The 26,070-nt window shown below is 39.8% G+C and overlaps 1 pseudogene; it reads left to right on the forward strand.

Moving 5' to 3' along the window:
* The first annotated feature begins 12,157 nt into the window (after positions 1-12,157).
* LOC122068375 overlaps positions 12,158-26,070 on the forward strand; it is a 29,242-nt pseudogene continuing 15,329 nt past the window's right edge.

Genomic DNA, 26,070 nt, shown 5'->3' on the forward strand with positions numbered 1-26,070 from the left:
CCTTCGAGCCTTTATGAATGAACTTATGGATCTTCCTACTTTCTGTATTGTCTTCGTTCCCTTTTTCTTGTATTCCTAACGTTTAGTCTTGATTCTGCAGGACCGCTATGGGGCCTTTGGCCCGTAGATTGGGATGAAGGCTGAAGCTTTTATGCCAATTTTTCCCCAAGTATAATGTGCGCTTTAGGCTATCTGAAGCACGGAGGATGCCCTGGTATGTTTCTTGGTCTGATGAAAGCCAAAGCTCCTTCATAAGTAGAATTTCACCAAGTGTCGAGTTTCCACTTGGCTCCAGCCAAGGATATTTTCACGTCCAAAGGTTGAGGGATGCAACCGATGTGGAGACTTCCGATCAGGTTATTTCGGCTTTGGCCTAAGCCCCCAATCCTAGGGAAAGACCATGAACATTGGCTTGGACCTTCAATCGGGTCTGCTTGGCCTTGGCTTGAGCACCCAATAGAGGCTTGGACCTTCGGTCAGGTCTGCTTAGCCTTGGCCTGAGCACCCAACTGAGGCTTATCTTTTTAACCATAACTATTACCCATAATCGATTACCATAAACCAGCTTGTATATAAAAAATCCTCCAAAACACTCGGGGATGGAACACTACAGATTGAAAGTGTTTAAAAAGCAGCAAATATTAAGTGTAAAGAACGACTAAGTAAATGTGTAAATGTGCATGCCACTGCTACTAATAGAATTTTCTCAAGTTCTTTGATTTCTATGATCAGGGTACCCTTTCTTCCCCCGTAGTCTTCAGATAATAGGACCTTGGTCGTATTGTCTTGGTGACTCTATAAGGCCCTTCCCAATTGGAGCTAACTTTCCTTGATGCTTCGGGTCTGATACCTCCACCCTTCTTAGGATGAGGTCGCCCATTCTGAACTTGTCCCTTCGAATTTTGAATTATAATGCCTCATAACCTTCTACTGGTAGGCTATGATCCTTTCTTGTGAGGCTTCACATACTTTATTCAGGAGATCTAGATTAGCTCAAATCCCTTTGTCATTTTCTTCTTCATCGTAGTACTGAACTCAATGGGTTATGGCTCCTACCTTAACTGGGAGCACAGCTTTAGTGCCGTAAGTTAAATTGAAGGGTGTTTCTCCGATTGCTGATCTTTCAGTTGTGCAGTAGGCCCAAAGGATGCTGTGTAGTTCATCTGCTCATAGTCCCTTGGCATCATCCAGTCTTTTCTTTATTCCCTAGAGCAAGGTATGATTAGTTACCTCTATCAATCCGTTGGTCGATGGATAACTGATGGATGTTTTCCTGTGGTCAATGCCGAGGGCCTCACAGAACAAACCAAAAGTTGGGTTAGCAAATTGAGTTCCATTGTCCGTGACTAACACCTGGGGAATCCCGAATCGATAGACCACTACCCTCTCAAAGAAGTTCCTTATATTCTTCTCTGATATCATGGCCAATGCTTCGGCTTCTGCCCACTTTGTGAAGTCTACCATCACCACAACAAACTTTCTTTGCCTCGTGGCTAGGGGGAATGGGCCCAAGATGTCCATTCCCCACATGGAAAATGGTATTGGGCTTGACATGGAGGAAATCTTGGTGGCATATTACCGAGGGACAGTGGTGAACATTTGACACCTAATGCACTTCTTGATAAACTCTTTCGCATCTTTCCTTAGGGTCAAACAGAATAGGCCTTGCCTCAGTACTTTGTGGGCAAAGACCTGGGCTCCCAGATGTTGGCCACATATCCCTTCGTGCACCTCTCGAAGAGCATATTCGGCATCGACAAGGTCCAAGTACTTTAGCTATGATGTGGTGAACCCTATATTGTACAACATCTCGTCCTTCAATAGGAGTCATGCTAACCTCATTCGTACCTTCCTTGCCTAGTCCTGATCCTTGGGGAGCTCTTCGTCCTTCAAGTACTTAACTATGGGATTCATCTACCTAGGGCCATTCTCACTAACGGGTAACACCTCTTGGGCATTTTTGGTGCTTGGTTGAGGTAATACCTCAAAATATACTGAACGTCCGAGGTCCATGAAGTATGAGGTGGCCAACTGCAACAATGCATCTGCACTAGCATTCTTCGCCCACTGCACTTGCCTTACCTCAAACTCCTTGAAGACTGACACTTTGTCTCACACCGTCTTCAGGTATTTGGCCATCCTTTGTTCCTTTGCTTCATAGTCTCGATTCACTTGTCGCACCATAAGCTGACCAACTCTTATACCATCAAAGCCTGCGCCAGATTAATTCCGGCTATCAGTGCTTTGTATTCAGCCTCATTATTGGAGGCACTAAAGTTGAATCATAGGACACATTTGATCTTGAATTTTGGGTCTGATTAGTATGATCCCCACATCGCTTCCCGTTCTGTTGGACGCACCATCCACATACAATGTCCAAGTCTTTTTTGCCCGAGCCTCGACAAGTTCCTGGGGTTCATCTAGGAACATTATCTCAGCTATGAAGTCTGCTAGGGCCTGTGCTTTTATCATGATTCTTGATTTGTATTGGATGTCAAATTCTCCCAACTCTATGGCCCAGTTTACCAATCGACTGGACATACCATGTGTGACTAAAAATAGGGCCTCAGCTTTCTTGCCACTATCACAAGGGCATATACCACCTTCTCCATCTTTCTATATCTTGTTTATGCATCCAAGAGGGTTTGTCTAACATAGTATATTGGCCACTGTTGTTGTCCTTCTTCCTTTATCAGCACCGCACTTACTGCCACTGTCGGTATAGCTAGGTATAACTATACCCAGTGTTTGGCTTCATCAGTAGTGGGGCTGTCGCTAAATACTCCTTTAGTTGTTCGAAGGACTTCTCGCATTCCTCCGTCCACTTAAACTTTTTGGATCCCTTAAAGGTCTTGAAGAAAATAAGGCACTTGTTAACTGATCGAGATATGAACCATCCTAGGGCAGCGACTCTGCCTGTCAGCTCCTGGACTTGCTTCACATTCTGCGATGACCTCATTTCTTGAATGGCCTATGTTTGGATTGGGTTGGCTTCGATCCCCCTTTCCGAGATGATGAAGTCGAGGAACTTCCCCGACGCTACTCTGAATGCGTACTTTATTGGGTTTAGCTTCATGCCATACTGCCTCAGTACTTGGAATGCCTTCTTTAAGTCTCGGATATGGTGTTCTGCCTTCAGGCTTTTCACAAGCATGTTATCCACGTACACCTCCATGGTCTTACCGATCATCCCCTTGAAGATCTTGTTCACTAACCTTTGGTAAGTGGTCTATATGTTTTTCCACCTGAAGGGCATCATCACTTCATAGCAATATAGCCCCCCTTGGGCTGCAAAGGACATCTTCGGGACATCGGCATCACACATCTTGATCTGATTGTACCTTGAGCATACGTCCATGAAGCTCAATGCCTCGTGTCCTAAAGTGGTGTCGATAAGAAGGTCTATCTTCGGTAGGGGGTAGCTGTCCTTTGGGTAGGCCTTGTTTAAATCTATGAAGTTGATGCGTATCCTCCATTTCCCATTTGCCTTCGGGACCATCACCACATTGGATATCCATTTAGGGTATCAATTTTTACAGATGAACTTGGCCTTTAGCAACTTCTCTACTTCTTCATCTATCTTATGCTACCTCTCAGGGACGAAGGTCCTCTTCTTCTACTGTACCGGCTTCTTAGTCGAGTCGACACTCAGACAATGCTCTATTACCTCTCGGGCTATTCCAGGCATGTCCAAGGCTGACCAGGCGAAGACGTCAAAATTACCTCAGAGGAATGAGATGAGCTTTTCTCGTTGTTGCCTTGGCATTATGGCCCCAACTTGGAACTGGCAAGTGTTACCCCCTTCTTTAACATCAACTTGGATCAGCTTCTCAGCTGGTTTCCCCCTTTGATAGTTGGTGTCATCGCGCAGATCTTCTATCGGGAACACCTCTCCTGCCCTTTCTTTTGCCCAGGTGTTTTTGGAATAGCACTTTCAAGACGCTTCTTGATCACCTCGGCATTTGTCGACCCCATTTTTAGTTGGAAACTTCATCTTGAGGTGTGGTGTGGAGATGATAGCTTTTAGCAGGTTTAAGCCGACTCTTCCCAGGATGGCGTTGTATGCTGAAGTGATGTCTACTACTAGAAAGTTTATCATAACTGTTACCTGTCGTCCCCCATGTTTGCTCTTACTGGTAATTTAACTGATCCTTCTACCTTAATCGGGGCACTCGAGAACCCTTACAATGGATGTTTAACCTTCTTCAACTTTTCTTTGTCCAAGCCCATGTTTAGGAAAGCTTTGAGGAACAAGATATCAGCTGAATTGCCATTATCCACCAAGATCCTTTTACTCTTCAATCGGCTAGGGTCATGGTGATTACCAAGGCATCATCATGCAGCTTCTGCACCCTCTCCAAATCATCATTCGAGAAGGAGATAACCATCCCTATCTTAGCCTTCTTGTTTGACTATTCAGCCACATGTACGCTCCTCGCATAGGCGTTTGCTTTCTTGGTCGATATGAAACTTTCTCTAGTGGCCAAGCCTCCACTGATAGTGACTATGACCCTAGTTGGGCTTTTATGATCGTCCTGGGGGCGACGATCAGCTTCCTCAAGGATCCGGTCCCTTTTTCATTCTTGGTTACCTCTGCGGGGTGGCCCCCTTCTTTCACGGTGGCTTCTGCCGTCCCTTTGACGGTTGTCCCTTCAGTCATTTTCGTCTTGGGCATCTTCCTTTTCACAGTCTACAAATCGGCCCAGATATCCTCTTTGGATCATTCCTTCTATTTCTCCCTTCAAGTGCCAACAATCTTTAGTGTTGTGGCCGTGGTCCCTGTAGAAGTAGCAATATTTGTCCATATTGTGTCTCTCGGGATGTCGTCCCATCTTCCCAGGCCACTTCTTGGCTCTGGCGTCTAGGGACTCTTTTATTTGCATTAGCACGTCCGTCCTCCTCCGGTTTAGGGGTGCATACCTTTCAAACTTCTTCAGAGAGCTAGGTGCTCAGTCATGTTCAGACTTTTGTCTCTTGCTTTCAGAAGGCTTATCATCACCTCTTGAGGTCCTTTTGCTCCTCGCCTTCCTTTGAACTTCTTCGTCAGCCTGAAGGGTTTCCTCCATCTAAATGTACTTATCGCACTGAGCCCTCAACTTAGCTAGGTTCCTTGGTGTATGCTTCGCCATAGACCTTTTTAACTCTTTATCTTTGAAGCCTCCCAACAGGGCCGTAAACTCTTCCTTCTAGACCAAACCTCTGATCGTGATCTTCTCCTGCTAGAAGCGCTTCATGTAATTTCGTAGTGTCTTGCCTCCATACTATTTGACATTGGTCAGGTTCAATGTGGCCTTTTGAAGGGTTTGGCTACTGGAGAATCCCTTCACGAAGAAGTAACTCAAATCACTGAAGCTGTGAATTGATTTCGTTAGCAGGCGGTTGTACAATAGCCCTACTGCTCTTCTGAATGTCAAAGCCAAGGTGCGACACATGATGTTTTTCGAGACCCAGTGGAACTGCATCGCGACCTTGAAGCCTTCCAGATGATTGACAGCGTCCCCAGACCCGTCGTACATGTCGTACTTAGGCAGACAAAACCCAACTGGGAGCAGATCCCTCATGACCTCATCAGCTAGAGCTATGTCATTAGTGAGGTTCGGCTCGCGAGCGACTGTCTGGTTTTCTACTACCTTCTGGATTTTGTCCTTCAAGTCTAGGATCATATGCTTCAACCCTAGGTCTTCATGTCTCTGATCGTCTCCTTGGCGTAGTTCTTCATGCCTAGCCCCTGCGATGCACCGTGTCCTTTCTTTGGGTGCGGGGCTTTCCCTTTTTGTTCGGTTTCGAGGATTCTGGCTAGATCTTATCGACCCTGAGCTACTTTGGTCCTCGTCTTGAACTCGCTCTGGCTGGACATGGGAGCCTTGTGCTACTCCATTGGTCTTCTGAGAGACGGCCTTGGAGACCTCCTTCATTGTCTCGGCCATTCTGTCATACTTCTCCTGAAGGGTGTCAAATTGCTCCTTAGTCACATATTCCTGTGCCCTAGGAGGGGGTTGAGGATTACTGTCTCTACACACCAAGTGTCCGGCTGAGCGCTGGTCCCTCGCAGAACCTTCTCGATCATTATTTTCCCATTCTTCACCGATGTCTGCTGAGGGGGGGAGAGATTCTGAAGGTTCTCCCTCATTCATATTTATGCTCAGCGTTGCTCTTGTTTTCTTTCGATTGTAGGTTTTCCCCACCATTACTCTATCGTTCCCACGGACGGCGCCAATCTGTTACTGCCGAGAATCTATATGAGGCTGAGTATCGATCTTGCACAAGCATAGAAGGCAGAGGCCCGAAGGTAGCCCTGGGAGTCCTCCGACGCCCAAGTTAGAGGCCCACAGAATAGTGTTTTCACAGGAGTAATGGTATAAGCATATCGACTTACCCGTTTTGTCTTTTAGGGTTCCTTCTTATAGGATTACCCCTTTTCTGAGTCCTACTAGGATACATCTTCCTACCTTCGTGGGGAATATTCCCTATCTGGGTATCTCCTCCTCCTCATGTAGTTAGAGTTCTCATGGCCTCTATCAGTTGGGGGGGACTCCAGTCTCCCCCTCCTTCTGATCTCTGGAGTCATGGTCATAGTGGGTATCCCTCGGTTGGGTGCCACTTGTCCTTCTCTTGGATGCCACGTGTTCTTGCTTCACTGGGTGACTAATTTGAGCATATCAAAACCTAAGGAAATGAAAGATAGCCCTTAAAAAACTCCCCATTCAACTCTGTCATAGGCCTTGGAGGCCATGTCAAGTTTAGTGGCCACATAACCTACTTTACCTTTTTGTGGCTCATATAATGGCAGATTTTATGGGCAATAATAATTTCGTCAGAAGTTTGTCTCCCAGGATTGGAAGCAAATTGGAAGGGGGAAATGAAAGACTGCAAGAGATGTTTTAGTCTATTTGCAAGAAGATTAGCAATAATCTTATCAGTCACATTGCAAAGACTAATAAGCCCAAAATTACTTACTCTGGAAGCATCATCTTTTTAGGGGATTATGCAAAATGGCTAACACCCAACAGAAGAGAACAATTAAAAAAAACAAAAATTGCTTACCAGATCAAGCACATCACTTGAGATGGTCCCAAAATTTTTTGAAGAAACATGCTTGGAACCCATTGGGTCCAAGAGTCAAGAGAGAACACAACATCTTTAATTTCCTGTACAGAAGGATGGCTACAGATACGATTTACAACATCCACAGAAATCTCAGGTTGGAATAAGCATTGAATAATAGCAGGATCCAAGGGGTTAGAAGACACATAAATATTAGAAATAAGTTTAGCAAATTCAAAAGCAATACCCCTTGGATCATTGATATAATCACCATCAGAAACAATAAAATCAATACGCCTGCAGCTAGAGTTGTGACATGAAATAGTATGATAAAATTTAGTATTTCAATCACCCTTGTGATGTAGAAACGCCTAGATTTCTACATCCAAAGTGTTTTTCAGCTTCAAATACCCATCCTAGAAGCTTATAGGAGGAAGCAAGGTCAGAGTCAACATTTTCAAACTTCAAAATTGAGACAAAGCAACATGTTTAAGGTTAGTAATATTTCAAAAACACTATGATTCCATTTATTAAGAAACCTAGTAAAACTCATCAGCGTAGTTGCCAAATTATCATTTTGAAGTTTTCTCCAAGATATGGAACAAAAAGGGAGAAAATCAGGGTGAAAATTCGAGGCATCCTAGAAGTGAAACCTTTTTCTTAAAAGATGGTCTACTACCACAAGTGCTAAGTAAGATGGTGTTATGGTCAGAGCCAGCCAAAGGTAACTTGATCAAGATGTACTCAGGGAATCGAAAATCCAGTTGGGAGAGACAAAAACTCTATCAATGCATTCTTTGATAAGGTTTGGTGGTTCTTGTTGGGAACCACATAGGGAAATCTCATCAAGGTTGTAATCAGATAAAATAGAAGAGAGAGTATCAGAAGATGAAGAAGATCGAAATGGGGCACCCCCATCTTGTCAGATCATAATTAAGATTTCATTGAAATCTCCAATAATGACAAAGGGGAAGCTGATACCAAATAAAAAAATCCTCACGCTCATTCCACCAAGGGGTATAGAGGTTAGGTTGTGGGGGTGTATAGATGCAAATAAGATACAAAAGCCCCTTTCCCTGCTCAAGAGGCAAGCAAAGAAATAAAGTCTTGTAGACAGTTTGAGTAACAGAAATGTTGGAAACAAAAAGGACCCAAAGCCCACCTTTCCTGCCTTAACACCGGAACTATTAATAGATGCAATAGATTTGAAGGAGGAAAGAAAAATAGGAACTTTAATAAGATCATGATCGCAAATTTCAACATTTATTTTTACATAGAAATAAAACAACAGGTTTATATTTTTTAACATCAACTTGTAAGCATTTTTTAGTAAAAGAACTATGTAAATCTCTAACATTCCACAAAAATATTAACATTGTTAAAACATGACAGACAGAAGCCGTCCAAGAAAATGTGGATTCACATTCTCCCTATAATTATCAAATCCCTCCAATATTGATGTATCAATCGAGCATCCAAGGGATTTGTAATGCTCATTTGTAGAGAATTTTTCATGAAACCATGAACGGAGGCGACACCACAGTGCATCAATAGAAGAGGACTTAGCCAAACACTCATCAAGCAGTTCAATGGGGCCAGGATTAGGTTCACAGGGGGTAGGATATCTTATGTTTCTCTTAAGCACACAGAACCTGCTGGGGGAGAGATCAGAAAGGAATTCATCTTTTCAGGAACTAGCTCCCACAACATCAAGGGAAGCATTCAAAATACATAGGATACCAGATTGCTTATGATAGGAGTAGAAGTGCTGGTGAACAATTATATTTTTTCCTTGTAAAATTTAATCACAGGGAAGTTGCTCGCCCTTTTATTAGAATCAAAGATTACATGTGAAGAAGATCTGTCAATCGGACACCTCACAACATCAATTTAGGGCAAGTGAGGGAGTCTAAGCAAGCGGTGGTAGGAATACACAAGCAAAAGGGGCAGAGATTATCACATCCAACACAAGGGTTGGACCCGGAGAGCACCCATCCATAGGCGGACTGTTGGAGTGGACGTAACATCTAAACTATGATAAATCGATTGTGTCTTTCAGTGGCCCTCTCACATCTTTCTTATGCAAGTTACTTTACTACCTTTCAATCCTATACTTGCTTACTTACATTAAATGCTTGCCTTAGTTGCAATATAACAATTGTAAAAGTCTTTATTACATTTAAATGCTAACATCATGCTTGCAAGTATCTGTGGTAAAGTGATATGTAAGAACATATGAAAGATATTTAATTTGCACCTTGGAGAGATGTTAGTACTTTGATTTTCCTTAGTAATTCAGTTTGATCATGGAGGAGTTTGATCACTCAAGGTACTGTTCATGGGATTTGACATCGATCATTGAATAAGTGATTACTCAAAACTGTGAGATTGTTGTAAAGAAACAGAAAAATCTTACACCTAATTCACCCTCTCTTGGGTGATGCCATTCATCCAACAGCCCTAAACAATGATCTATAATGCATTATCTTGCAACAAGACTTTACCTTTTAATGAATTAATAATAGACATATTTATGTTAACAGCACCATACAAAATTCGGCCAAGACAATTGATTTTTAAGTTGGCTAACATTATAATATTTTTAATATTCACTCCTTTTACAGTGAAGTCATGAAAAGAGCAAGTGAGAATATGTAAGTGTACCCACCTTTGATAATGTACACTATGGGAGATGAAGAATGTAAAAATGAAATCAAAGAACATATGGAAGACTGAGGGTATCAATTTCAAACCGAAAACAAATACCAAATCGAACCGAATTGATTTGGTTCAAATTCGGTTTGAGTTTGTGAGTATGCACCTCGATTCAGCTCGGTTTTGGTTTAGAATATAAGAACTGTCGATTCGAACCAAAACCGAGCCAAATTACTGTTAAAACCAAAGAATTGATAAAACTAATATGATAGTATCGTTAAGAGAGGGTTTTTCACTATTCACTTTTGACTCTTTGAGGAGGCTGCGGCGGGACCATGAGTGAGAGTGACTTGGTTTCTTCTCCAGTCCACCCTTCGTCTCTCCCAAAATTTCAACCCTAAATCCCTTCTCCCATCTTTTTTTTCTAGCCGTTGGAGTGATTTCATATAGGCTATGTTTGGTTGTAAGGGAAATAAAAGGGAAGGGAAGTGAAATTTTCATACTTAAAAAAGAAATATATGTAATCATTACCCATGTGACTTTAACATTAATTTCAAATCATTCCATATTTGATTATAAAATTTCATTTTACTTTGCATCTAAAACCCTTTGCTATAATATGTAAAATACATTATTACTAAATATGGTTAAAAAAATTAAGTAGTTTATACAATCATATGGGGTAATGATTATAAACATTTCTTTTTGAGGTATGAAAATTTCACTTCTCTTCCCTTTAAATTCCCATTGCAACCAAACGGAACCTTAGAGAAGAAAAACGTGAAAAGCATGGTGATTCTCAACCGTAGCACCTGCGGCCTGTTCTTCGTTCTCTTTTAAGTTATTAAAGGAGATGGTGTGTTCTGTGGTCCTCTGATGAAACCCTTTTCTGATTTTTTTTTAGTGTTTCCTAATATTCTGATTGGTTACAACTTACCACAGCACCACATCGTTTGAGGAGCCCATGTTCCCTCTCTCTCTCTCTCTCTCTCTCTGTGTGTGTGGTGCAATTAAACAATAGATTATTTGATTATATAATTACCACGGTCTAGGTGAAAATTCATAACGGAGAAAGTGCAAAGGTTCAGGGTTGAACTAATGCCTTCCACCACATCAAGTGGCATACTGCCTTCCTCTAACTTTCACCCTTTCCTGATCCCAACCTCTTATGCTTCATCAGAGTGTTGGGTTTGTCAACATCATCTTCATAATATTTGGATTGTGGTTAGTTTTTGATATTCATAGAGAGAATTTTGTGGCACCATGAGAAAGATTATGCTGGTATTCTTAGTAGGCATCCAAGCCTGTAGTGTCAACAGTTCACTTCCAGGTTCTTGGTTATCTCTTCATGAAGGTGATGGAAAATTTGAGGTGTCCCGCACAATTTTATTCCCACCAAGGGATGATATGGCTAGAAAATAATACATGAGATTGAATCTTTGGGAAAGATGTATGAATCTGTTCTCATGGCAATTGCTTAATCAGCTGCAGCAAAAAGCAAGTAAGGTTATGGAATCAACCATTGTACAGGACATAACAACAGAGGATGAGGACTTGACTTAGTTTTGAATTGGTACCATATCTCCTTAATTGAGGTTGTTGTCGGAGTCACAATGAGGGAAATAAGTAACCTGGTCCAATTTCCACAACACTTGCACATGTCACTGTGAGTTGGTAGCTACCAGTCATATTTTAGTAGAAACTACAGCTAAGGACCCTAACATTATCTCTACCTATTGTTTGAAAGTTGATGTAGTGTAAATCGAGACTAAATAGTTGATGATGACATGATCAAACCATTTGGACATTTTACATATTTTGAGTTTAACAACTCAACTTTCATGTTTTAAACAAATAAAAGTAAATGAAACTCATTGTTTATCTGGACCTCTTTTAGGCTATAGGACAGAAGGCATATAGAGCAAGTTGACACTTTAATTCTTGTTCCTCTCTCTCTCTCTCTCTCTCTCTCTCTCTCTCTCTCTCTCTCTCTCTCACTTGGTAGGGATTGCCGAAATATAAATTGCCAAGCACCATTTTTTATTGTGATTTTATATTTCTTTGTTTTCTCATCAATAACAATGTATGCTAATTCTATGCTAGAATATAACCAAGAAGCTCCAGTGCCTGTGAGATGTGCTTGTTCATCTGCTTCCCCGACAAGTAGACCGTCTGGTATTTTCATTGAACTTAAGTGTTGATTTTGCAAGTTAAAAAACAAGCTTTTGTTAGTTTCATTCCTTTATAAAATGAAAAAAATGCACCGCTGATTTGGTCCACATTGTAAGTTCCTTTTTATACGGAACATATTATGTTGGTTGTTTTAGTTATGTTACATTTTATCTAGATGCAACCTGATTATGTATACTATGCTGATTTATGATTGGTGGTTATGTTTCATGCTCTTTTTGTATTTGTACTTTGTGGGTGTTTGAATATTATATTTTCTATTCAGAAAATGAACCCGAATACAAGTGAAATTGTTGAGCGCAATGCTGGTAATTCAGTCCCGGTACCAACTCCCTCTCCTCATCCTTCTATTGGTGTAGGGGTTGAGGTAGATTCATTGGATGTTAATAATGCAGCTGGCCCTACTAATAAAAGGGCAAAGACTAAGACAACATCATGTTGGACAACTAATTGGTTCAAACCAGTAGAGGATCTAAAAAAATATCCAGATGGAAGGCCTAGGGCAGAATGCACCAAATGTGGGAATGTATTCATGGCTGATCCCATAAAAATGGGAGCTCCAACTTGAATAATCACATGAGTAAATGTCTTAAGCGTGACAATAAGGGCATAGCCCAAATGTTTATGCAACCAACTTGTGGGAAGTTGACTTTGAGAGAGTTGACGATTGACCCCACTATTGTGCGTGGCATGATTTTGACATTAATGGACAGGAATGAACTCCCTTTGAGATTTATGGAATATAAAGATTTTAGAAAATTGATATTGTATGTGTATCTGGTTTACATCTCTAGTAGTAGAAACACTCTTTTGAGTGACATTCATAAAGTATTTAAGAGGGAAATTGATGTTATTAGAGTGGCAATTAAAAATTATGCTGGAGGGTGTCAATAACCACAGATTTGTGGACTTCAATCTCTAATGATGGTTATATGACATTCACAACCGACTACATAAATAAAACATGTGTTTTACACAAGAAGTTGATAAAGTTTACTATCTTAACACCTCCTCACTCGGGTGTAAATATAGGTGAGGCTTTGAGGAAGATTTTGATTGAATGCTGGGCATGAAGAGAGACTGTTCTCAATAACAATCGATAATGTGACTACAAATGATGCAGGTGTTTCTTTTTTGAGAAATATATTGGTTGCAAAGAATGCATTGATTTATAAAGGTGATTTCTTCCATATTAGTTGTTGTTCTAACTTTTAAAATCTTATTGTCCAAATGGCATTAAATTGATTGATGGATCTGTTCAAAAAGTTCGAGATAGTATCAAATTTGCAAAAATCTCACAAGCTAGGAAGCTCAAGTTTGAAGAATGTTGTGAACAAATGGGAATGACCACTTCTAGGGGCTTGAATGGAGATGTAGCTACAAAATGGAATTCAACATTTCAAATGCTTGATGATGCTTTGCATTATAAAATAGCATTTGAATCTTTGAACTATTCAGATTCACATCTATACACATGTTTTACCTTTTGAAGATGAGCTGGAAAGGAATTTTCAAAATTACATAGTTGTTGATGCATAAAATCACAGATATGTTATTGGGGTTCGAAATATCCAACATCGAACCTTTATTTCTCAAGTGTGGTGGAAGTTCAAGTCCTTCTAAATGATGAACCTTTATTAGAAGATGGGTTTATGATAGATATGATACTATCTATCGGAGAGAAGAAGTTCAATAAGTATTGGGAGAGATACTCATTAGTTTTATCCATGTTTATTGTTTTGGATCCACATTACAAGTTAGAGATTCTTGAGTGGAGATAGTAACTTAATCACAAAGTCTATGATAAAGTGAAAGGAGCCTGCCTTGGAACGAATTTATGGGAAATATAAAGGTGTGCCCAAGGATCAATAATCTTCTTTAATTAGTGATGTTGGTGGTCATAAGACGAAATTTCTTAAGGTAAGCTACTATTTTTTTTTTTTTTTTTTAGTTGACATGTAAGTTTTTACGTGATGCTTATTTTTTTGTTTTTAATAGTAATTATTCATTTTTTTATATATTGTAGGAATACTCTAGTTTCAAAAAAAGTAACAAGCTTATCAACCCCAGTATCAAGTCTGATTTGACATTGTATCTTGAAGAGTCTAAAAACCATTGGAAGATTAATTTTGACATTCTTGCATATTAGAAAGTAAGTGAGGGTCAATTTCCTGAATTGGCTCTGGTGGCCCGAGATGTATTCGCCATTCCAGTGTCCATAGTTGCATCTGAGTCAACATTCAGTGTTGGGGGTAGAGTTATTAAAAAATATCGAAGTAAATTGCTCCCTACGAATGTTTAGGCTTTGGCATGCTTATGTGATTGGTTGCTAGATAGAAACTTTGGAGGTAATCTTGTTTTTTTAATCGCCATGTGCATTTTCTTATGAATTAATTAATTTTGCATTGTAATTAATTATTTCAATTTATTATATAGCTGAGCCAAATCTAGATCAGGATGTTGACGACTTATCTGAAGCATTAGCGGATGTGTTATCTTCTTCCCATGCCCATACTCCTACAGCAGCTGGAACCACCCCCACTATTGTTGACTGACTAGGTATTTTATGAGTTACTTTATAATACGCAGTTTATTTGATACCATTAAGATTATTTGCTATCCTAACCATTAGGATGTTTCATAAACTTATCCTAATCAATCAATAGTCTATGAAAATAAGTTATTATGTTTCCATTATTATTTTGGTGGTTTTAATGTGGTGATCTCAACTTTGTTTTTGTAAGTTTCAATTGATGAGGATTCCTTGAAGACATTCACAATGAAGTGTGGAGTGAGGGTTGACATTGGACTTGCTAGCAATGCCATCAGAATGATTAACCAGAACTATTAGGGATTCATTATGGACAGTTTGACATGTTACTATGCTTTTTTTTTTATTATTCTAGCTTAGATCTAACTTGAGAATGGCATTCATAACTTGATTTTGTTTTTAGGTCGTAAACTGATACATGTTTTGACTATGCTATGATCAAATTTTGGTGGTTTTGCTATCTTTAATAGGTGATTTTGAATGGTTATCAGAAGAGAATTTAATGATCAATGGAATGCATAAGACAAAAATTGAAGAAATATTCTAAGCTTCCATCTCCTCTTTCTGATATATTTGAGTTGGTTGAAGTAGGTGATTTCAGATTTTATCATCCAAGAGTGTTTTTTGCAAGCTCTTTTTTTTTAGGTGGTTGTTTTTACAATTTATCATCACATATTTACATGCTAAGACAATTTTGGAGTTAACAATGGCCATAAGGTCCATAACTTGAGCCCATTATGGCATTTGGTCCATCACAGTCATGGTCCAAAAGTGGAATCGTTTTCATAACTGCATTAAAATTGAGATATAAAATCAAATTAAAAATGCATATCAGAACCAAATTGGAACCAAAATCAAACCGAGCCAAATTGAATCGACTTGAGTACCCAAATACGGAACTGAGTTGGTTCTTAGTTCGATTTTGATTCATCTCATCAGTCGGAACCGAACCGAAATCAAACAGAATAACCGAAACCGAGCCGATTGACACCCTTATGGAACACTCTGCTAGAGGTGAAAAATGTAAAATAGAAAGTATCAAAGACTAGAAGACTTCGTTGGAAGTGAAGAACGTAAAAAACGAGAAGTAAAGAATGTAAAAAATTGAGAGCAGCGGAGATATGAAATCTCCAACTTTCTTTTATGCCATGTTGTCTTATGAAGTTTTTAAAATATGATTCACTTCCTATAAACAACTTAAAAGTGAGTTTCCTTGTAGTGTTAGAAAGAAACAATTGATGATTATGAAGAGATTCATCTGAATCCATGGCTAAAGTAAGTACACATGAACAACTTCGTAATGGGTAGGCCTTGCTACTACCCTCCCTTCTTCTTTTGTCCTTGAAAAAAAAATAAATAAATAAATAAAGAAGAACAATACTTGGTCTTGTTCTCTACACCATTCATAGGTGCCATGAAATGACCCCTACCTTTTATGTGCTCTCTGGTGGATAACTATGGGTGCGTCCCATTAGGAGTTGAAATTGAATCAAATACTCGTACAATTACCTAGTTGTACATGTAAGCGTCCAACATCTATTATTTTTGCTTCCAAATATACCCATCTTTACCCTTACAATGGCAGAAGCTGAGACAAGTGGAGAATGCTAAAATTGTAGGACGAGGTCATCTAATGTGTTGTCGATCCATACTCATTAGAGTTGGCGTTCTTCACACCCCCCTCCCTATAAAACAATTTTTCCCCCTCGAGAGAGTGCCTGACTTACAGTCCGTCACATAGCCGTCACTTCTCTCGGTTGCTCGACTTACGTTGCTTTATTTGATGATAAACCGTAAACGTCGCCCTTCCTTGTTAACGTTTCTGAAGTAATACGTCGCAGAGCGGGAAATTGATGCCGAATCTCGACCAGCAAAGCACCAAAGTGCTTGATCTTACGGTGCTTCAGAGAATCCTTTTGTTGAAGAGATTTTGATTACTGCGGCTCATGTTACTTTCTAGGAATTCAATATCGAGCTTAATCAATGGGTTCATAAAGCTTTCAGCTTGCTATATTAATTTCATGTCAGTTTCCTTGCTGATTTGCTATGTCTTCGTTGGCTTTGTAGAGTCAAAAGGGTGTCGAAGGATCTCTTTTTGTCGTTAAGAGGTACATTTTATGTACATATATTTTTGTTCTTTTGATTTTTCTTATTTCTGAATAAGTTTTCGAAGAAGGTATCCTGGATTTCAGACTAGGGTTTTCGACGTTTTCAGTAACGTTAACGTGTGTGAAGTTCTAATTTTGTGTTCTGAGTCAATATTTTGTGATTTCTACGTTGTTCTGATGGCACGAGTGTACACACTTACTAATCAATCTCTCTTTGCTATTCTTACAGGAATACTCAACCCCGATTCCAGTTCATTGTAATGAACCGACGAAATACGGGTTCACATCTTTAACTTACCATATTATATATCTGGATAGATAATTTGGTAGTTTTCTTTTGATTGTTGACAATATTGTTACAAATTATGTTGGTTTATTATCGATACTTTTGGTGTCCTATAATAGAAGCTTGGAAAAATAAGAACCTTACTGGACCTAAGGGAGATGGTGGTGGGTGTGTTTGTATTTTTTCCTCCTTTTTACTATTGTTTTTAGCTCCACAGTCGGGAGCTACTCTGGTGGTTGCAGCAGTTTGCGGCATTCAACAGTAGCTTGGTCCATCTTTATTCCATTTCCTAAATGCCCTTTTATGGTAAGGGGATCAGGCGAACGACATTCTGTAGTACAGCTACTGAACTAAATAGTAATATTACAACAATTGTCGTACTCTACTACTTACCCAAGGATTAACGGTTCCCGGGATCTAAGGGCGATGGGGCTGTGTCTTTAACTTTGGAATGTTTCCGTTCTATATGATTAATTCGAGGCACGAAGTGACGCTGAAGGAAGTTTATGAGATCTGCTACCTTATAAATAGCTGCTCCATAATTGGTGAGCAACATAGCATTTAAAATTAGAATTACTCTGTTGCTATATATATATATATATACTATAAACTTATTGGCTATATTTAGGCATTTCAAAATTCCATTTGTAACATATTATTGCTCATTTTTTTTTGCTACTTGGCATCAGGTGGGCCAATCTAGACCATTAAATGGGCAAGTAGAGAAATTGGATCATGTTAAATTTGAGACTCTACTTCAAATATTACAGGTCACCAAGTACTGCTTCTTTTCTTCTACCAAAAAAAAAGTAGTGCACCTTTCTTGTTGTACTGATTGAAATGCTAATTGAGTCAGCATTATCAATTTAGTTCTCTATGCTCGTGTAGTCATTCCATCTGGACTGATCTTTCAAATCCGGGCATGATGAATATGTGTCGAAGGGAAACTACTGATATGTAAATCACTTGCAGGAAAGGAAAAAAAATTGTAAAAGCATCTCTAGTTATGGTTATTTTAGCTGTCCACTTATGCCATCCTAACTGACGTTATTGTAGCCTAGTTTATGCATAATGGTGTTGGTGTATGATGTCTTGTATTCTGTCGCAATTTAATTCACGGAGTACTGGTGCAGCACCTCGACAAGCAGGACGGTGGTCCCGCTAGCCAGTTAGCGGGCCGTGGGGGTTGCAAGGGGGGGCAGGAGGCCCCCTGCATAGCAGGGGGTGTAGGGGGGCGCAACCCCCGCTCGAATTTTTTATTTGAGGGTAGTTGTGTACTTTCCAGATTAGGGTTTTTTCGCTACATATTTGTAGCAAGTGTTTCTTTCTTTGTAATGCAAGCAATACTGAGAGGTGTGAGGACTAGTGCTGTAACTCTATTCTCCATTAATGGTGAAGCAGGATCTCATCTCACCAGAGACGTAGGCAACCTTGCCAAACCTTGTAAAATCTGTGTGCATTGTTTGTTCTATTTTTCCATTATCTTCTACATCGTTTGAGGGTTGCGTTTCTGCATAATGGTTTGTCAATTCATATTTGATCCCCCTTAATGCAGGCTTGTATCCAATAGTCCTCTGTCAGAGAATATTGGATCCCAATCTGCTCCACAACCACACACATATAGGTGTATATATTAGTTTGACAAGGATCTGATGATAACAGAAACAGGATATAATAGAAGATCAGAATAGGAGATGATTGACAAAATAATTTTGATGTATCACAGAATGCAAATCTGGCACTAGTTTGCAAACTCAACTCAACTCAACTCAGCCTTATTCAAACTAAATGGAGTTAGCTACATGGATCCTTACCCCTTCAATCAATTCTATTCAAAGCCATACTCGTTACAAGGCCTAAGCTATGCATGTCTTTCCTATAAAAATTTCCTTAAGGTTTTAAAGGAGTACGTTGATCACATGACACTTTGGATGCATCTCTCCACTTCAACTAGATTATTTTAACTCTTTGCGTGACATCATTCTCAATTTTTCTCCTTTATGAGTCCAGATACCTAAAATAATCACTTCACAGAATCTCCCTCACGTCAATATTCACCACTTCATTATCTGTCCTATTGTAACTAAGTTATACATCATATACTTCATTTTTATTCTACCTATCTTAAAACCTTTTTATTCTAAGGTTGATTTCCATAATTCCAATTTGGCGTTAATCCTTGCTTTTTGTTTCATCCACTAAAACAGTATCATTAGCAAAAAGCGTACATCAAGGGACCAGATCTTGAATGTCTTTGGTTAATTTATCTATGATAAACACAAACAAATTTGGGCTTAAAGCTGATCCTTGATGTAAACCAATTGTAATTGGTCCCTAATGTAGATCCCTACTTTGGGAGGATCTATCATAAGAAGAAAGGCCCAGCCAAAGGGGCCCACCGATCTCACTTAAGTCCACTTGAGTGGCTAAGTTATTAGTTAGAAATAAAGGGCCCATTGGGCCCATCGGTCATTTCTTTAAATAATTAATTATTTACATTAATTAATAAGGCCCATGGGCCCATCAATTGTACTCTGCCATTAAAGGCACTTAGTTAATTAGTTGCTTACTCCATGTTGGAGTTCTAGTCCTATTTGGAGTCCAACTCCTATGATGTAATGTCTAAACCTACTTGGAGTCTCACTCCTAGTTAATGTATGACTGCTATTCTGCCCTCTATATATAGAGGAGCCTATATACTGTTATTTCTCAGATTTGAGTAAACAAAGATTGCAGTCAATTGCTTCTAAACAGCTGAGACAGCTGTGGGTGAGATGCCTGGGCCCAGATAGCCACCCCGCCCACAATTCTCTTGGTTCTTATTACTTTATTCATTTCAATTCATTGTTCATTGGTTAGTGTTTATGTTTACTGCTGCTGTGAGAGTTAAAAACTTCAGATCTGTCCAAAGTTCCCAGAACCAGAATCGATTCACAAGGGTTCTCCCTCTTGAAGCCTGTGATCTCTGTCCTAAGTCAAATTTCAAGAAAACTCATAACGTTGCAACCAGCTAGCAAAAGTTCTTCAAACTTGGGGGTTTTTGTACCCTCCCAGGGCCCCTCCATTGACCAGCTTTGCAGCTCCATTGGAGCCATATAGGTCCAGCCACACCTCCCTCTCTCATTCTCAATTGTAGGGTTCTTTTCTCTCTCCTATTGGTTTGAGCTTGGTTTGGGTTTTGTTATTACATTAGCCTAAAGTCTTTGGGGTTGTTTGCTGATTATTTCCCTATTGTTCTCTCGGGTTTACTTATGGTTATTATCAAATTAATTCGTGAGTCTTGTTTGTCTTGTTTGGGGTTTATAATATGTGGGGGTAGTTTACTTGTAACTTACTTCTAAATTAAGGTCCCCTTACAGTAATGCAGGAGTAGATTACGAAAAGCTAACCCCCATAATGTATAACCCTAAACAATACTAGTAGCCCAAATTGCACTTAAGAATGCTTTAGAACTAGGAACAAATAACCAGAAATAATTAACCCATGATTAAACCAACCCAACAAAAAAAAACCCCATAAAATACAGTCGGTAGGAGAGAGGAAAATACCTTGCGTAGGAGAGATTGAGAGGATGGTGCGGATGGACTTGTGTGGCTCCAAAGGAGCTGCAAAGATGGTTGAAGGAAGGTCCCTAGGAGGGTACAAAAACCCCCAAGTTTGAAGATCTTCTAATTGTTGGTTGCAAAGTTGTGAGATTTCTTGAATTTCAGACCTAGCAAAGAGAATTCGATCAAGAACCTAGCAACTTGCAGGAACAGCAGAGGGCAGCCTTGAATGACCTACCAAGGTGGATCGATTGGTCCACTAGAGGAGTAGAACAGTCCTTTACAATGCTGGGTAGATCTGACTTCAAGTTGAGGATTTTCTTGAGGTTGGTCGAGCTTCAGTTCTTGATTCTTTGGCTGATCGATTGAGAGTAGCTGGCTGGACAGAATTGATATTCTCGTGAATAGTATCACAGTGATAGTAATGAATAACAAAAATTGAATGCAGGGAATAAAGAGAGAACAAAGAGAATGGTGGATGGGAAGTGGCTATCTCAGCCTGGGCTTCTCACCCACAGCTATCCCAGCTACTTTAAGCAATAAACTGCAAATCATCTTTATTCAAATTTGAAATTAAGAGTGCATAAGCTCCTCTTTAAATAGAGGGAAGAATAGTATTCATAATATGACTAGGAGTTAGTTTTCAAATAGGACTAGACACTCCTAAGAGGACTTGGACTCCTAATAGAACTAGGACTAACAATATAACTCCCACATGGAGTAGGATTACTTAACTAGGAGCCCGTTACTGAACATGTCTAATCGATGGGCGCAATGTGCCTTTATTTGAATTAAATAACTTAATTAAAATACTGAAATTGATGGGCCCAGTGGGCCCTTATTGAATCACTTAAATCTCCTTACTTAAAAGGGCGATAGAGACACTTGGGCTGGGGCCTTTCTTCCTGTGATAGGTCCTCCCAAATTGTGGAGCTACATCATACAGTTCTTAAGCTATTTTGAGAATATGAAATAAAATAATGAAGAAAAAGGACTGATAACAAAGTTCATAATGCAATCAATAGATCAGGTATTTACTAATCAATATGTATAATGCAGTTACTAACCTGCTGAAATGTAAATCAAATTTGAATCCTGCAGTGCAACAGCCAACAAACAGAGAAGTAACCTTTCTGTAGGAAGAGGATAGGAAGAAATCAACCTAACTACCTGCCTTAGGGAGAAATCAGATCAATAGCAGAGAGAAACCAGATGTGCGATCTGCAGAGAATAGGGAATAGATCTCAATGGGGAAGGAAAGTGGGAGGAGAGAGGAGTCTCACTCTCTCAGTTTTTGAATAAATTAATATCCTTTCATTAACTATCAATTGGATTAGTTTCAAACCTTTTGTGGAAAACATAAAATAGCATATTAGGCGATGCAGCTACACATTGGGTTTAGTCTTAGGATTTATCCTTACTTGTTTCTTTTTATCGTTTTTATGTTATAGGAAGTTGAGTTGGAGTCGAGTTTAATTTCTATTGTTATAGTTAGATTCTTATTTTTATTTTAGATATAGATTCCTAGTATGTTTCAGTTTCATAATAGGAAAGTAGGATTGCTTTAAGTCTTTAAATACTCTTATTGTATCCAACAATGGAAAAGTTTTGAGAATTGAATGAATAGTTGTTTTGGTTATGTTAGAGTATATGGGAGCATGTATCGGTCACCCATAGCCCTCCATACCATAAGTGTTGGGGACATCTGAGTGTACCAAATGCACTGCCACAAAGACCAACCAGTTTCACTATGGCAGGAAGGCATCATCATGGAAGACAGCTGCAAAGAAGAAGAGGAAAACCAAAAGGAAGAGCAAGGAGGAGAGAAGGAGGAGACTGTTGCTAGCCTCACCCTTCTCTCTCCTTTGTTCTGCCAAAAGGAAGAAGGAGGAGACTACCACTAGTCTCTCCCTTCTCTTTCCTTTGTTCTGATTTACACAGCTAATCATGGGCCCCACCTTGGACAGCTGGCACAGATTGAGAAGACTATTAGTTGGTGTGATTTGGGCTATTAGTTAATTACTTTAATTGTTAGTCTTTCTTTATTTATTTCCCATGTCTTTGGGTTAATTTAGGAAACTTAGTAATTCCCTCTTACTTGCCACCCAAGTTTTTGGGTTAGAATAGGAATCTATTCTCTAATGGACTATAATTAGGATTTTTTTTTTCTATATGTGTAAGGCCAAGGGCCAACAACTGGAGCATTGAAGATTTAAGACCAAAAAAAAAAAGTCCCTCTCTCCCCCCTTACAAAATCGAGATACTCTCTCTCCTCCCTTTTTCCTAACAGGAGGCAGGTTTCTCTCTCCCCTTGGTGAGCTCTTCTTCTTCTTCTTCTTCTTCTTCTTCTTCTTCTTCTTCTTCTTCTTTCTTCTTCTTCTTCTTCTTCTTCTTCTTCTTCTTCTTTTCTCCACGAATCGGAATACAAGGTATGGTTCCAATTTCTATTTTATTTTCCCCTCCCCTCCCCTCTCTTTTCTAGTTTCTTCTCTTTTTCTCCCTTCATTATTTCCTTTGTTGAATTATCTGTAATAACCTACTGCTACCTTTTAAGGGTAATTATTCTGATATTAAAATTTCTTATTTTAAATTTTAATTGGTTTATTGGACTGAGGAAGGTACGGTACCTATTCTCAAGAATACTAGACTTAATTTGTGCTCGAACTGATGATGCGCTGCCATATTCCCTTCCCATGTTACCAACCCAGTTAAAACCTAGTTGACTTGTATGCTTTTCTCAAGGTTATTATTGGTCATTGCTGCACTATTTCCTGATTTTAACCTGCATGTTCATCATTTTATTGTGCTGCCACTCTTGTCCCCAGCCCTACCTTAAGCTCTATTGAGTTCAATATAGTCTACGTGGACAACCACCGTAGGAAACCCTATTTTCTAGGTAATCCCCTACATCAATGGGATTATATTTGACATATGTATGTTAGTGTCCTATTGGGTTTAGAATACTTGTTAGCTAAGTTAGAATTAGTTTCCTTTTATGATTATGTCTTCCACTTTCCTATTTGTGTTCTAACATTGTAATAGCTCTATATTGAATGAAAGGGGTAGGCTCTACCACACAGTTGTGACTTCCAATTACACCAATATCTTTGTCTCTCTTTTATTTCTTCTTCTTTGATTTTGTTTCTCAAATCTTTACATGGTATCAGAGCCATGAAGAAGAAGAAGAAAAAAAAGGGGTTTTCTTATCAAGTATGGTTACTGCTACTGCTATAGCTGGTGTTGATTTGATTGAAGAGACAATCTATGCTGAATCCCTGCTGCTGTCGTTGCTTAGTTACCGCAAGTCATCATCAGTTCCCTTTTTTTCTCGTTAGGTTGCTTCATCGTCTTCCATGTCTTGTCTTGGGCGAGAGGTAGAGGACAAGTTGAATCGAGGGTTGTTTGTTTTTATTTTTCTTTGCCATCGAGAGGTAGAGGACTGTTGTTGGTGCAATCGATTCTTCAAGCTTGGTTGCTACTGCTATCGTTGTAGGCTTGTAGCCCCTATCTGATGAGATACATGTCTTAGAATTGAGCCCACCTACTGCAGGTGGTTTTTTTTTTTGGATAAATAAATAATTCATTACCAAGAGCAGAAAGAATATACAAGGGAAAAGAGGGGGTGGAGGACCATAAAAGAGCCAAACCAAGGGGCCTAAAAGGGCAAATCCCCAGACAAGCTAGCCTAAGGGAACATCAATTGGGGGGATGGTAGTGATAGGGAGGCCCCAGAAGACAACAACAAGCCTGTTCCTTAGGGTGTCACGAACTAAGCCGGTATGCAAAGATCTGAGTCTAGAAGTAACATCAAAATAGATGGCTTTCCAAATCCCTTTGAAGGAATGGAAATTGGGGATCCATCTACGAAGGTTATTCTCCATCCAAAGATGATTGATGGTGGCACAAAATGTGAGCTTTCCAATTGTGTCACAAATGGTGGAGCCACTGAAGGTCATGTCTATCCAGATCCATTCCCGAGGGAGGGGTAGAATGGGACGGGGGGAAGGCCAACAAGTGCAGAGAACCTTTTTTCAAATGGAGGAAGAGAAGGGGCAAGAGAAGAAAAGATGGTCAACATCTTCCGTACCATTCCAACACAAATAATAGGAGGTGGGGACCTAAATGTGGCGGAGATTGAGGAAGGCCTACGTAGGAAGGTGGTAGGAAAGAGCTCGCCAGGCGGTGAAACTGTGATGAGGGATGTGCCCTTTAAACCAGATGAAGTTCCTCCATGAAATAAGGGTGTCTTTGGAGAGAATGAAGTTCCAAGTAGAGGCGGAAGAGAATATGCCCACTGGGGAGGGCGTCTAGTGAACTTAGTCTTGAAATCCTCTGTGGCTTGGGGGAATGGGAGGCAAGGTAGTCCAAAGGTCCACCAAGGGGGGAGGAAGAGAAGGAGGGACCAGCCATTGTGGGAAAGGATGGAGGCCACCATAGCAGAGTGAATAGAACTAGAGGAAGAGATAATTCTAGGGGTGACCAAAGGGAGAAGGATGCCAAATGGGTGCCAGGGGTCAAGCCATAGCAAAGTGGTGGAGCCATTGCCGATAGTATAAGAGATAGCAGAAAGAGCCATGGGTCTGGATTTGAGGATACCATGCCAGCTCCATGAAGCATCAGAGGAGGGGGTGACGGTCCAAATGGAGTCCTTTTTAAGAGGGATAGAGTAAATCTAGGAGACCCAAATACTGCACTGGTTGGAAACAATCTTCCAGATGAGTTTGATGATAGCAGCAGAATTAACGTCGTTAATTTTACGGAGACCCAGGCCACCTTCAACCTTGAGATGACAAACTTTGGACCAGCTCATGGGGTGGAGGAATCTAGAGACTTCAGATCCTTTCCAAAGGAAGGAGGGAATCGATGGCCTTGCAAGTGGAAGTAGGGAGAAAGAAAATACCCAACAAGTAAAGGTAGAGGGATTGGAGGACAGATTGAATGAGGATGAGACGGCCAGCATAGGAAAGTACCTTGCCTTTCCAGAGGTGAAGCCTTTTCCTGATGGAATCAATGATGGGGGAGCAGTGGTGAGGGGAGAGGCAAGAGGAAATGAGGGGGATGCTGCAGGTGGTTTTATTTGAGGAAGAAACCCTTTTCTGAGAGAAACTTCTCGTGGGTTATTTTGTCCTTTTTCTTTGTCTGACATTCCCATTATACCTTTATAAAACTCCTTTATACTACTTGTCCTTTAATTACCTTTAGTTCCAACCTCGAACAATAAATCAAATTAGTTTTGTCCTCTCTTTTTAACCGACCCATCTAAACCTTAGAAAATTCCCTTTTCCCCTTATTTGAAACATTGCCACTCCTTATTAGAAACTTCTTTTTATTTACATAACTACCATTATTCTTGATATTTGGTTATCCTATATTTGTTTGGGTCCATAATTGTCGTTAGTGATGGGTTTTAAACCCAGGATTGATGGATTAGTTAAAAAAATGCCATCAACTTTGATTGAGTTCTATTGTTTGAAGTGGGTCCATACCGAACCCAATTGAGTATTTTGACCCAGAATTCACATCAATTGGGAATTATATGAAGCAATTATAGAATTGCCATTGGGCATATAAATGTGCCGAACTATTGCTCTGACGGGGCCCGAATTGTCTTAATTTGGAATTTACGCTTTTTGGAAAATTTGGTACTTGCGTGCGTGGTAATAGGAGTTAGTTGTTCAGATTTGCTATTGT

This window comes from Macadamia integrifolia, unplaced genomic scaffold, assembly GCF_013358625.1.
Source record: "Macadamia integrifolia cultivar HAES 741 unplaced genomic scaffold, SCU_Mint_v3 scaffold378, whole genome shotgun sequence".
Classification (NCBI taxonomy): Eukaryota; Viridiplantae; Streptophyta; class Magnoliopsida; order Proteales; family Proteaceae; genus Macadamia; species Macadamia integrifolia.